General features: G+C 42.2%; 1 protein-coding gene across 9 annotated transcripts in view; it reads right to left on the bottom strand.

Annotated features, from left to right (window-relative positions):
• Sorbs2 (sorbin and SH3 domain containing 2) overlaps window positions 1–15,440 on the bottom strand; it is a 196,790-nt gene that overhangs the window by 130,601 nt on the left and 50,749 nt on the right. The window lies entirely within an intron of this gene.

The raw sequence follows: 15,440 nt of genomic DNA, 5'->3' as shown, positions 1-15,440 counted from the left end.
CAGGGGCAGAACAGTCTCTCCTTTCAGGTTAATCATAAAATATTTTACACAACTGTCTAGGTTTTTAAAAAAAAATACAATGTTTACTCCTGCAGTAGGAATTCAAGAAAAAGGAGGGGGCTATGGTCCTGGGAAGTGCCGTGAGTAGGTTGGAGCTAGGGGAAACTTCTCCGTGGTCTTCCACTTCTCCATGACGTTCCACTCACCATCACGGAGAATGGCCATGACGTCACTGTTTGACAGGATGGCCTGATTCCACAGTGAGAAGTCAAGTGTGATTCTGTAGATAGATATTCCCATAACAGCACTCCATCATTTTGACATCCTAGGACGCTTGCTTCAGATGATTCATTGTAAATCATTTCTCCCTTCTGGGCAGAATACTAGTTGTAGATGGCCTCAAATCGAGAAGGAAGTATTTCTTTCCTAAAGGGAACCACTCTGAAGAGGAGAATGGGCACAGGACACAGGCAGGCAGGCAGTTGCCGCCCCAGCCCCAAGTCCCCTCTGCTCTTCAGTCTGTTCTAAGTCTCTGTTTGCAAATAGCATTGGGTGATTAATCCCACTGAGGCTGCATCTGCTTCTCCATAGCTGCTTGTTAATCTCTACACTACCTCCCTGAAACATTTGACCCTATGTATGTCCGTGTGTGTGTGTGTGTGTGTGTGCGCGCGCGCGTGCGCACATTTTTCCCTTTAACATAGAATAGTCATAGTCTACTAACACATATCTAAAATTCTGCACATATGCCTTGACGGTGTTCAACTTGTTTAACAGTAATGATTAATAGACAGTCCTGGAAAATATTTAGGCTTTAATATTTTAGCACAATTTTAGTGTTGCTGAGTTCACCATACGACAATCGCATCATCTCTGCCTCCAGCACTTAATGGAAATTGCTGTCATAAAGCCCCCAAGTGCTCACATTAAGCCAGGTTATGCTTCCAATAGCAGATGAGATGGGGCCTCCCCCCATTGACAAATTGGAAATAGAGTCACAGCCGGATGCCATTTATCCCCATTTCACAAATTGGAAGTAGAGCCCTGGCCAGGTGCCAAGTTACTCAGGCCCCAGTGGCGGGATGGATCTCTGCACAGCAGCCTCGCTCTGAACTCAGTGCTCAGTCATTACCACTGTCACAAAAGGACCTGCTGTAGCTAACAGTCTTAAGTGACTTTTGTCAACATTGCTTCTTGAGAGCTTGGCTGTAGAGACAGCAAAGACCCAATTTCTATATATCTTAAATTGTTGTCATCCTCAAAAATCTGACTGATCTTGAAGATGTTGTGGTACAGGTCTAGTCTTTTATTAAACAACAGCAAGGCATGCTTGCACCTAAGGCAGCCATACGAGTAAGAAAGGGCATTCCTGTTATGTGAGTCTTGAGAAGATTGCAAAAGCTGATCGTGAGAGTCTGGGTAGTTGTGCATTTCCCACAAGGGGAGAGGTAGGTAGAAGAACTGTACAGGTGGGATTGAGGAAGAGTTAAAATCAATGCCATCCACCATGTTAACGATCCCATTATATTTCTATACACACAGCAGTACAGAATTGAGAGTCCAGAGAATAGCCTTTCTAAATGAGGTGAATGCTTGCTAACTATCTAGCTAACTACAGGTATGCGGATGATACCAACTCTATCACTTTCTATAGTTATTCTTAGAGGTCCTTAGCCCAACGCCACCCCAACACACCCACCTGATAGCAGCAGGCCTTCAGGACTATGCTTAAGGCTAACTTATTTATGTCTGCTGCTTATTTTCTGAAAATCCACTGGGGTGTCAGAAGATAATAGCCTTGACAACATCTCATCTTCAGCACAGACTTCAGAGATGATAAATAAAAGATAGTCCATATCATGGTAAAAAGAAATGTTTTCGACATGTGTGATTCATTGCATTACCCAATGCACTGGCACAGGTCTTCCCATTGTCCCATTGTTAAGCTAGCATTCTAAAACTCCAGTTTAACATGTCAAGTATAGCGTGCTTAAAATGCCTTCCCTGGGGGTTGCTTTTGGAAATATCCATTTCACCTGAGTTTCTAAGCATGTTCACTAGAGAGATAACCAAGGTAAGCATTGATGCTAGCCTACGGTTTGCCCCCTTTTCTCTAATAATGTCTGTCCTTTAAGAGCAACACTTCTCTCACTTAAGAGGATTAAGAAGGAAGGTAGATTTCCCAATGATTGTTCTAACTGGCAACCAGCCTTAGAATTTCCACTGCCTTCAGGTTTCAGGTTTGGAACTTAAACCAGCTGCTGACAAGAGAACTGTATTAACCTAAATCTGACCTTTGACCTCTCCCTAAAACCGATGGAGAGAGGAAGACGGTGGGGGCAAGTAGCCCACCCTGAGCCCGGGGTCATCTCTTTCCTCAATCAATGTCAAGCATGAGCTCCTTGGCTTTTCCTGGATTGCCTGGGCTGTTTAAGATGAGCTGTGGCAATACAAGAGCAGTAGAGATGGCTTTAGATTCAAATTAGAAATGGAGAAAAGAGGGAACTCTATCATACACATACCCCACAACACTTTACAGCAGTCTAGTCAAAGCATCAATGGCCTAGCAGGCGAGAAGTGTGCACCTGTGTTGATTCAGATATAAGGAGAGAGATCCTGTGTATGTGGCCAAACATGGGTGAAGATCTAACACCTTCGTGGGGATTAACATTTTACTCAGCCAGAAACGGGTGTGAGGAAAGAACATCGACAGAACAACATTTCTGTAAAATCAACCTGTCTGCTAGACTCACGCTCAGCTCTTAGGAAAAGAGAACACATGTTAACAGTGTAGCAGCCTCCGTTCAGGCAACAAGCCCACCCATGCTCCTCCTGGTGCACAGAAATGATCTGTGTTGGACCTCGAGGGGACACAAGTCCAGTTGTTTACTAATCCTGAGCAAGTTAACTGACTCCCTAACAAGCTCTGTGACTATGGCTTTAGGCTCCATTCTACACTGAGACGAGAGGCACCGGAAGAAGAAAATGACAGGCTGGGGGAAGGAAACTTGTGTTGTCTTCATCCCCAGCATCTGTCCATGCTTGTCCTTGACTGAAGGAGGGCTGCTCAGGTGCAGCACTCAGCGAGCAAATACTATGCTGGCCTGGACGGACACATCATCCACATCTGAGGGTAGGGCATACTGATATTCTTTGTCTTGTGCCCTTAACTCCACTGAGATACTTTTACTAAAATACACATGTTTAATTTCTTCCTGGCACCATGAGCCCCAAAAGCCCAGGATCCAAGATTCTTCATGAGAGCAGCTTTCACCCTGAAGAGATGCACACGGATCAGAGCACAGGAGTCTGTCCAATTCTCTCTAGAAGAGAAATTTAAAGCAGTAGTGTGTGTGTGTAGTATATTTGTGTGTGGTGTGTGTGTATTTGTAAATGTGTGGTAGGAGTATGTGTGTGTATATGTAATGTGTGTATATTTGTGTGTAAGTGTATGGTATGTATGCATATGTGCGTAGTGTATGTATATGTGTGTGATATATATGTGCATATATGTGTTTGTGTGTATGTAAGTATATATGTGTGTGTAGTGTGGTGTGTAAGTGTATATATGTATGAATGCGTCTTTGTATGTGTGGTGTATGTATGCATGTGCATGTGTGTATAAATGAATGTGTTGTTAACCTTCAAGGGTTATTCAAATATTTTTTAAAAATTAGCTCGTTTTGATTCTCTCAGTGCCATATGTTTCATTTTGAAGCGGAGCTGATGACAGGCTCGACATTCCGACAGGAGTTTAGTTAATTTAACCAATTCCTATCAGCAGTGGGACTCAGCCCATCCCAGCCAAGGGATTTTCCTTCTCCCATAGCAGAGAAAGCAAAACACTCTGTGAGGTTTTGCAAATGGACAAGTTTAAAATTGTTCTAAGATTCTGCCTTGCCAAATGTTTCATAAAAAAAAAAAAAAAAAAAAAAAGACTGTTTCCTTTCTACTTCGTGCCAAAAAATGTCATCCCCTAAATATATTTTTCCCATATCTGGCCACACATCCAAGATTTTTTTCTTTTCCAAGAATAAATAATTTTTTCTGGGTTATAAAAATGTCACTTGCTCCATCAGATTAAACATATCTTTATATAGAAAAGGCATCTGAAACATCCCATCAGTGCGTCTAAGGAGGAATTCTTGCTTGGGACGATTTTGTGAATTCAGATGAAATGACAAGTTTTGAATTCCATGCGAGACTCTCAATGGGAATTTCTGGCTTCTTACCTAATGTTTCTTCCTGCTTTGCCTCTCAGTATCCTTTTACTAGAAAGCATTAAATGAGAATTAATTTCTGTCTTTGACCATAATAGTGCCTGGGCTAGGGCCCTGATGAAAGGGTAGTCTCTGAGCTCCGTTTTCTATGTTCATAGTTGGGAGGGCCCAGCATCCAGAGTTTCAAGAACCCTAGTTTTTAATAAGTGTGAATGTGCAAATTAGCTGTCAAGTTTAATAGGAAGTGGATAAAGCCACCTAGAGCTGACCTGGTTCCAGTCCTCTGTTGGTGTCCTATCGATTCTGTTTTGAGGTGAAGCACGGGACACTGGGAAACAGCAAAGTGTATGCGTTACCTGAGTATTTTCTCTTCTGCCAGCTCAGTTTGCTAATTACATTTGCAAAGTCAAAAAGCTGAGTAAGGAGTCTTGAATGTTAGAAACGGAACAAAAATGGGAAAGATGCTAGAAAAAGCAGTAATATTTATACCTTGAGATGTGCTAAATATTCATAGAGAAATAAACCTAATGCATTCTATCCCCTACAGTTTTAACACTTCTTACTGATAGCAAACCACCTTCACAAGCCGACAAAAAGACTTCTAAGTTGGAATAGGTTATGACCAGTTAGCAGGCTAATTTTTAGTTACCATTGTTCTGTTGGTGTGTGAAGGGTCTGTGTTTAAGGGTGGGGGGAATGTTTCTAGTTCCTTACACATGGTTCTTTTAAAATATCCTATTTTGAGAGTTCTTCTTATCCCCCTTTTTAAGGCTAGAACTGCAGGTCTATTGTATTTAGAGATTACATAAAGATGAGAAATACAAACATTTCTGAAACTGCAAGGCAATCTGTTTTTTTTTTTTTAAATACCACACAGCTGCTTCAGGCAAACCAAGCATCTCTCAAAAATTAGTGATCTAAGGAGAAACAAGAGGATCTGACAAGTTATTCTGCTTGTCTCTGCTCTTCTGCTGTCCTGCCAGAAGTCCTACCAATAACCCCAGCATCTTAACCTCCGCCTCTCATCTTACTTTGATATAGTCCTTCCCCCTTCATGCATAGGAAATTAAGCATTTACATTATGGAAATTATCAAGCACCTCAAAACACTTACGTTCTGACGAGCCGGGTCTCCCATGACAAAAATGATAAAAACCCAACTCAGTAAATGTGCCTCCTAGGAACAGCAAATCAGCATGGTGATGTACCAAGTCCGAAATAACAGCCCTCCTTTGCTCCAACTGGTTTAGTGTCGGGGCTATAAAAAATAAATGATGGAAACCCAGAGCTGCAGACGAAACACAAGTCCTCCTTGTGCGTCTTACATAGAAAGGGAGTAGAAAGAAGTGTGGTCCTGTCAATTCATCAGAGGGCGCTTGTCCCGTGCTGACAAGTGGATTCTGTCAGGACATTCATCACTGTGGCCACAGGGCAACGCTTGGTTCAATTTTCATAAATGGCAGGAAGCTAAACATATGCATGCCTGTTAGGGTTCCTCTGGTGCAGAAACGTGACCCAATGGGATGTCACAGCAGAGTAAGCAAGCTGTGTTCTTGTGTTCTTCATGGTGTTTGTGGTTTTTCCTTACTGCCTTTGCCAAAGGAGAATTTTCAACACCAGAAATGTCTTGTGGCATAAAGAAAGCTTGAGAGTGGTGAGGTAAAGACTGGAAGCTCACCCAGTCTGTGCTACAGCACGCAGTGATGCTTGGAAGTCCAGGGTGTGTAACAGCAGCCCCGACGAGAACCAACTGCAAATACTGATGCTTTGGCTTATGCTCCGAGCCCTGGTCCAAGAGGCACAGAAAATGTGTGAAAGCTGCAAAGCTGACTCTGTGGTCTGTTCCTTGCATAGATATAACAAAGCCCGTTATCATATGTATGAGAAATACAACACAAAGTCATCAAGAAGAGCGTCTTAGGGGCAGAGGATGTGGCTTTAATTGGCACAGTGCTTGGCATGCAGTATGAAGAAGACCTGAATTCAGATTCTCTGCATCCATGTGTGAAGCCGGGTGTGGCTGGGAGGCATCTATCATCCCTGTGTGGGAGACAGACATAGGAGGATGCCTAGGGCTTTCCAGGCAGCAAATCTAATCTAATTGGTGAGTTCCAGGCTCAGTGAGAGATCTTGCCTCAAAAAATAAGGTAGACTCAACTGAGGAAGACATCCAGTGTTGACTTGCAGCCTCTATATGAACATGCATAAACATGATGCGATCCTGCACGCACGTGCGCACACACACTCACACACACTCTCTCTCTCTCACACATACACACACAAACACACTCACACTCTCTCTCTTTCACACACACACAAACACACTCACACTCTCTCTCTCACACACACAAACACACTTACACACTCTCTCTCACACACACAAACACACTCACACACACAAACACACTCACACACACTCTCTCACACTCACACACAAACACACTCACACACTCTCTCTCACACACACACACAAACACACTCACACTCTCTCACACACACCCACACAAACACACTCACACACACTCTCTCTCTCACACACACACACACACACACTCTCTCTCCCCCCCCCCTCTCTCTCTCTCTCTCTCTCTCTCTCACACACACACACACACACACACACACACACACACAATCTCTAGCATCCTATAGGAAAGCATAAAGGTTCCTTGGCTCCACTGTGCCTTTAACACTTAAACAGAAGCCTCCTCGCCTGAGACTGGCCTTTCCCCTCACCTTTCATTCTGTTCCTTAGTTTGTGGTCTTCTCTGGACACAGCATGAAATAAACTGAGAATCTGTTTCTGTTTTCAGTATCTGTTTTACTTACTGGGCACGAATCACACCCTGGCCAGGTGACAGGAGCAAACCCAGCTTGGCCTTCCTGGTAGGTATTAAGACGCCCATCTCCTTAGCACCACCCTGTGCTCCATCTGATCCCAGCCTGTATCCATTCGTCTTCCCTCCTGCTTTTCAGACCCCTTGTACCTGGGCAGCCTTTTCTCCCCCCTGAGTCAGAGGCTTGTCCTGATTTTCTCAACTTCTCTTCCTTGATTTTCTCAGCTTCTTTATTTTGTGTCCACTTCAACTTGTCCCACTGGCTTATTTTACTCGTTAATATTTGGCAGAAGACAGTAATGCCTGGTCCTCTGGGGCCTCGTCCTGGGTCAGACAGTTTTTGTACAGAGTTTAAACACCAAGGGTCTTTTTTTTTCAAGCCAGTTGGCTGGCATTTTACGGCTAATTAATTTCTAAGGTGGGCAGGAAATAAAAACTAACCGACCAAACAAACAACCAGCTGATAACAACAACAACAACAACAACAACAACAACACAAAGCACAAACAACACACCATCAGCATGACTGTGTGACTGACCCGGCTTGGAACCCTGCTATTCATTGGCCATTTGGCATAACAATAGTATAGATTTTGTACATTGCTTTTCCATTCAATCACTGACCATGCATTCCTTTAGTATTCATTGAATTGTTAAATAATTCCCAAGCAAAAAGGAAGAGAAAACTAGGGTCTGTGTGCGTATGTAGTTTACTTTAGGGAATCATATAATCATATCCATCCAACCTGCATACCATAGGGCCTCAAATGTGGAAAATTCTCAAGAGCTTTAGTTAGTATCACAGCTATAAAAATAAATGCTTAGCCCACGATTTAACTGGATTAGGCTAAAATAATAAATAAAGACTGGGGCTGAAGCAATGACATTGTTTGGCTTGCAAATATGAAGACTTCTGTTCAAATGCCCAGCATCCACGTAAAAAGCCTATGTGGAAGAATGTGCCTGTAATCCTAGAGATGTGAGACAGAGACAGGAGGGTTCCTAGGCAGGGCTAGGGGGCCAGCCACCCTAGCCAGTATGTCAGGTCTGGGTTCAGTGAGACACTCTGTCTCCACAGAGTGATGGAGACATGTCTTATATGTGCTGATCCTACTTCTATACTCCAAGTGTGCATGTGTGGGTGTGAACACCATTCCCACACTCCCACAAAACATAAGACCTGCTACAGTAAAACAGTAAATAAGTGGAATCTGTGGAAGAGGAATTATTTCTCGTGCAGGACTGATACTAAGTAGACTCTGAGTATCTCCTGAGTCTTAACTAGTTGATGTGTTGTTGCATATCCAGGAATATAGAGAGTAAATGAGTCTACTGGCTCTGCACACCTGCACAGATTCAGAAACATTATCCAGCATCCCTTTAACAGACGATCCTTGCAGCACACAGCTGCTTATAGCTTTAAGAGCTCAGTTTCCTGAAGAGACATCCTGTTAACACCCATCTACCAAAGCAACCTAGATCTGAACTTCAGATCAGAAAGATGGCAAGATGGAGGCTCTCCGTGCTTCTCTTTATTGGGTACACTGTCATCTTTGGGTTATGCTGCCTTTTCTCTGTTTCATAATGTCCTAGTGAGGTAGGCTAGTTTTAAGCCTTGCAGCTTAGAGGAAATTTGTCGTTGGTAATGAATTTGATCTCACTGCATACTAGAGATTTTTGGATCGTTTTCAGCAATCTCTCTCTCTTTCTCTCTTTTTGCATGCCCATTTCCTTATTAATAGCTCAACTGGGATCAAGCTTTGGTTTCCCTTGGGTTTTTCAAGGATTTTCCAACTAGCTTCCCAATGGTTACCAACAAGTATGACCAAACCATCCCTTAGCATGTTAAAACACAAGTGGGTATTCCATTTGTTTACAACACAATAAATATCTCCCTTTGGTGATGAGTATGAAACCATACATATAAAAATTGTATCCAATGACTTATTGCTTCCCTTATGTATAATCACAGTATCTTATAACTCTGTTTATAGCTTCCAAAACATATTAATCTATATGTTATTTTCCATAGCTGTCTCCTGAAGATTTTGGGCTAGACCATAGCTGTTCCTCACATCCTAAGATTTTATGCTGGACAGGGCTCAGGTGTCCATGCATGGTTAGACAGTGCAAGCTTTGTGACATAGAGCCTCCATTTCCCCTTATTTTTGTTATGCTATCTCCAACTTTTACTTTCTAAAAGTTCATGAGATTGATTGCTGTTATAATTATATAATCATACTGTTGTACTGTGATCACATGAGAGATTGCAGTTTCACACATTTTTTCCCATGTTATGAGATATTGCATTCATGTGGAACTTGGAAATGCTGTAGGTTCAATGTAGCCCTTCCCAGATTCCTTAAAGTAACTGGTAGGCTTTGAATCTAGCTTTGTTTCATTGCATCAGTAGATTATCTGTCCACAGTTTATGACTAGGATTGAAATAAACCATTGGCTATTATCTATTCTGTGTTCCTAAACAAAACCTGCAGTTTGAATTGAGATAGCAGAGACTCGATAGATTATCATTGCTGAAGTCATCATTCTCTTTAGCTTAAATCATTCAAGGAAGTTGTGTCACCTTGAAACCTCTGCAAACAAGTGATGGCGGCAGTAAGCCCACGATACTGAAATGATTTTTAACTGTCAGAATCCCAGAATGAACACATTACAAATTCAGTAATATTCTACACACTGGCAGCATGGACCTGTGTTATAGGTAAAACCACAACAACGATACAGCACACTAGATGCCATGGTAAATGGCCATTATATGCTAAAGGCTGCTAAAATCAGTTCCTAACATTAAGACTGCTCTACACTGTGAAGTAAGGTTTTCTTCTTAACCATTGGCAGCATGCTTTGGTGATTTGTATTTGGAATGAGAACTCAGAGAGGAGAGGCAGCTTAGGTGTTGGGATAGCTACCAGAGGATTTTGACAGCCATCCATCAATAAGGAAAGGGAATAAGACATGGATAGATATGTGTCGCCCAGCTGAGGGCAGAGTGTATCAGATTCTAGTTATTCAAGGTATTCCAAATCTGCCTAGTGACTTGCCATACAATAGTTAATGGTCGTGTCTTGTTAAACACTTCAATTGATACTTGAAAATATAGTTAGATATTATTATCAGAGATTAAAAACTAAACAGTAGTAACAACATTCCCATCTTGGTTTTTCTTTAACATGTTAGTTTTTCGGCTAATATAAAGATTTCAGCTCAAACTGCATGAAGAACACCTGGAAAGCCTGTCCTACTGGTTTCTATGGTTACTGTCTTTTGGTCATTACTGCCACCATTCATCCTTCTCACAAAATTGGGGGGAGATTCGACTCTCAGAAACATGCCTTCCTGCTCTACTTTTGATCTTTCCACAAATCAGCAAAATCTTAACTACATCTATCTTCACTGTAAATATGGCAAAGGAAGCCCGAGGGAAATCATAGAAGAAATAACAAGCTGACAGACACAGAGCAGGGAAAGAGCAAGAGACTTCATCGGGGCTGAATTTGTGTGAAATTTACAGCAGGGCATGTTTTCTCTATACTTGAGCAGCTTGAAGAGTTATGGAAAGATGGATGCCTAGTGAGATAATTCAAATACATTTGCTTATGTCTGAGAATGCTCCAGTGCTATTATGAAACATGTTCTCAGGGCTGTTGTACATGGTGCGATAGGTTTCTCTGGCTCTTCACAGTCTCTTTGATCTGATTAGACTACATGGCAGGAATGAGCCTGAGGCTAGTGCCTGGGACAAGCCCTGAAAGCACAGAAGACTAACCTGGGATTGGTCAATGATTAGGAATATGAAGGCTTTGGTCCCAGTGTGAGGCGGTTTAGACTTTCTAAGACTGCACCACTTCCCCTCCTCAGTCAACCACTCATACTAGTGGTAACTAAAGACTAAATTGTCTCCTTTCAAAATACCTGTGATGAGGGTGGGGAAGATGGATCATAAGGTAAAGTGCTTGCCATATACAAATGTGACCCTTAGTTTAATCCCCCCGCAACCTACAAAAACAAAAATAAACTAGGAGAGGCTGATATACCTATAATCCTAGACTAACAAGGTTGAGACAGGTATATCCCTAAGGTGTATTATTTGGCCAGTCTACCCAAATCAGTGAACTCCAATTTCTTTACATATACACAGACAAATGCATGACCATATATATATATATGTGTGTGTGTGTGTGTGTGTGTGTGTGTGTATATACATGTGTGAACACACACACACACACACTTTCTATGTTGAAGCCTTGACTCCTAAATATCTCAGGAGTACATATTTGGAGTTAGACCTTTCAAAAGATGGTTCAGTTTAAATGAGGCATCGTGGTGGGCCTTTATCCAATTTACTTAGTAAATTGGATAACAGTGTCAGGTTAATTGAACTCTGCCCTAGAACAGTGGTTCTCAACCCTCCTAATGCTGTAACCTTGTAATACAGTTACTCATGTTTGTTGCTACTTTATAAGTGGAATTTTCTGCTTCTGTGAATTGAAAATACCTGTGTTTTTTGGATGGTCTTAGGTGACCCCTGTGAAAGGATCATTCACCCCCCCAAAGGGGTCATGACCCACAGGTTGAGAAGCACTTCCCTGGAATAAAGGACACCTCCATCTTCTCCAGAGGCAGCTAGATGTGCTAGGATCATTAGTATTTGGCTAGAGTGGACCACACCCACAATAGATGACTTAGGCCCAGAGGTGAGATCAATGGTATCTCTGCCCTTTGGTACCACTTGCTCTGTACCTGGAAGATCCTGGCTCTGTCTAGGCTGTGGTAGGAGCTAGAAACCAAGCTTGTTTTGCCTAGAGGCACACTTTGTAAGTTTTGAGTGGCTAGCTTTGAGGTAGGAAGGGCTGTTCTCACTTGAACTCGGAAATCAGCATGTAATCACAGACTACCGGGACACATGACCTTGGCCTCATTAGTTGGTGCCAAGTTTTAATGAAGGGAAATGCCATGCAGGGCCTCAGTGTGTGCAGAGTGGAGTTTCTGGGAATAACTAGCTGTGTTCCTGCTCCCTCCCATATTCTCCAGGAAAACACTTCAATCATGCTGACTTTGGCTTACGCAATATATTATTAAAAATATTTTCAGAGTTTACTGTCTATTAATCTTATATTTCCACATTTCCATCTATTATGTAATAGTAATATGGCATTCTGGGTAGCAGGATTCTAAAGTCCTATGGACCCTCCAATATCCCTATATATTAAAAGAAACGTAACTTCCACAATGGAGCCAGGATTTCCAGGCAGACCCTAGGAACAACCCTAAGGAGCTTAACACTTGTGGTCAGAAGTTTAGTGTGGGGTTTTTTATCTGTGATTTCATTGCTAATTAGATATGAGTCATAATAAATTGAATCAGTTAATTATTTCAAAATGATTCTCTCATAAAATGGGATTTTTGCTATTCAAAGTATACCTCAGTTTTGGTAATCCATGGTGAACGAAAATAGCTACACTGATGAGGTAGAGCTGCCTTTGATAACTATGAGATTTTCTTGGGCTCCTTGTGACCCCTACTCAGAGATGTAACATCATGTACTCAATGAGAATGAGACTCCATACCTACCGTACTTTCAGAGGGAAACAGTTGTGATGCTATTCTGTAGTGACATGATGACAGAAAGGGTTGGGTGTTTAGAGCCTGGTTTAGTGGGCTACAGGCATAGGTTTATTTTTAAATGCATCTTTAGAGTCTAAGGGACTTTGAGCAAGATCCCTTGGGGAAAACCCACAGGATTCCATAACCACCAGTAGGAAGCACTGCGGTTGGCTGCCGATGGAAGGTGGTGCCCTCAGAGGATTATTCCCAGGTATAAAAGCTGGTCCAGGGGAACTGATCAAAGAACCATAGCAAAGACACCTGGGGTCTGGGAACGCCACAGCTAGACAGCCAGAGGAAGCTTGATACTGTTGTTAAGAGCAGCCCTAGGATCAGGCCTGCTCCGAGCTGCCTCTGGCAACAATAGAGATTGGCAATAGAGATCTCATTGCTTTGACCTTCCTGATATCCCATGAGAGTCAGCCTTCAGGGAGAAGATGAGGAGCTGTCATTTTGTATTAAGAAAGGAAAATAGGTATGAATACAGGAATGAAGGAAGGAGGAAGGAAAGAAGGAAGGAAAAAGAAAGAAAGAAGGAAGAAAGAAGGAAGGAAAGAAGGCAGAGAGAGAGAAAGAGAGGAGAGAGAGAAAGAGAGAGAGAGAGAGAGAGAGAGAGAGAGAGAGAGAGAGAGAGAAAGAGAGAGAACAAGTAAGCAAGCCAGCTAGCTTTTCATCATCTGAAATCCTGATAGGACTGGAAACCAATGAATCAACTACACAGACCTGCCCAGTTTGGCTCCCAATGTCAGAGATCAGCATATTAAATTATTCGACCTTACAATATAAGAGCTTTGATGCCAATAGCATTTTATGGAAGAAAAAACCCTGCAGACAAATTAGTTCAGTGCCTGTATTCATGTATGAGGATGCGAGCCTGTCGGGTGATTCTGAGAGTTGGGAGCAACACTGCAGAGTAGTTCACAGATTAGACAAACCAGCATAACCAGGGATGAAGACCATGGCCTCAGTGCAAAGGCAGAGAGGAAGCCAATGACTGCTTACTAGCCATATTCCTAGTCAGATCCTTAAAAACAAAAAATAATAGAAATCAGTCTTAAAGTATTGTTGCTTAAAGTATTGTTGAGTGCTATGGCTTCAATTTTGTCCTCCAAACACTTACTGAGCTGGTTAGGAAGTGAACCCATTGGGGAAGTAGTTAACGTTGGTAAATAACTGCTTATAAGGGTGTGAAGAAATATCATCCTCTGGTCCCATCAGCACACCGCAGAGACACGTTATGTTGAGGTGGTCCGGTGTTGGTACCTGCACTGTCCCCCCAACTGATGTTAAGAATTCTTGTTCTGCCCTCATGAGGCATGCTGATTCAGACAGGATACAAGATTTGTTTTTTCTTTATCTGCTGTGGAATTATCTCTCGTCCATAAGAAGAAAAAGACGAAGCCAAAGTGTAGTTATTAAATGTCAATGGGGTGTGCTGCTGCTCATACATAAATTTAAAACCGCTGGCTGAGGCACAGCTCTAATGCTAACGGGAGAGGGCGGGCATCAGGCAGCTGCCTAACTGGTCCTGAGTCTAAACTGAATAAAGTGGAGAAATGTGGACAACAGAGACAGAATATGTACATAAATATGTACAGACAAATACAAGGAGATAGGATTGTTTAAGAGGAGAGAAATACAAAAGGAAAGGATATTAAAGAAAGATGCCGGGAGCCATGTTCTAGCAGTTTTTCCTGTCGCTGTGACAAAAGCAAGTTAAGAGAAGTTCAGATACAAAGATTTATTTAAATTGTTTGGCTCATCATCTAATGATACAGTCATCGTGGCAGAGGAGTGGGGATGTCAGGAAGTTGGGGGCAGTGGTCACACTGTGTCCATGATCAGGAGGCAGAGACAGTCAACGCGAGTGCTCAGTTTGTTCTCTCCTTTGAACGGAAGCCTAGGGAATGGCGCCACCTTCTTTAGGATGAATCTTCCAACTCCAACTAATTCAGTTGCGATGATATCTCATGGGCACAAACAGAGGCTAACCTAACCTTAAGTGTCTCTCATAGTAGTACCTGGAAGCTGGTCTGAGGTGATTCCAGATCCTGTTGAGCTGACAATTCTAACCATCACACATTGCCAAGCATCATCAAAGAAAGGTTTACTGGCATTAACACTTACTATAACTCGAAAGCAGTTTTGCATTAGGGTGAAGTTTATGAATATTTATCACCTAAGATATTGAGGACCGGCCACCGTGACTTTGCTTTCCTGGGAGCAAGTGACATCTGGAGACAGTTTTTAATTGCAATTACTGGGCTATGGAGAGGTGCTAACTGGCATCTCACAAAAGACAGGATGCTATTAAATATCCAACAGCATGCCAGAGAATCCACTCTAACAAATAGTCATTTAATCAAAATGCTAATAATGCCAAAGACGGGAAACTTGGTCCAAAGGATCACCGTGGAAACAGAGCAAGATCGTAAAGATAGATTATGTCATCTAGTTGCAAAATAGGAGTGTCTAGTTGGCACATACTCACATTGTGCCCTTATTAAATATGCAATTAAGTAACAATATTATTGTAGTTAGAAGTCTTTTTATATGTCTACATAGCACAGGAGGCTTTCAAAGAACAAAGTCTTATCATTCTTTCTTAGTAAATTGAAGAGGACAACCACCAGAATCCTGCCAGGGGAAGGCAATGGTATGCTGGCACAATCCTTCTCAGAAAGCACCTAGCTGCCGTTGAGTAAGGAATGACCTTAAAACTAAAGGAAATAATTTAATTAAGTCTGACTGGGGTTCCGTTT

The sequence above is a fragment of the Apodemus sylvaticus genome, chromosome 18, assembly GCF_947179515.1.
Source record: "Apodemus sylvaticus chromosome 18, mApoSyl1.1, whole genome shotgun sequence".
NCBI classification, from domain to species: Eukaryota; Metazoa; Chordata; class Mammalia; order Rodentia; family Muridae; genus Apodemus; species Apodemus sylvaticus.
This window is presented reverse-complemented; position numbering and strand designations above follow the sequence as displayed.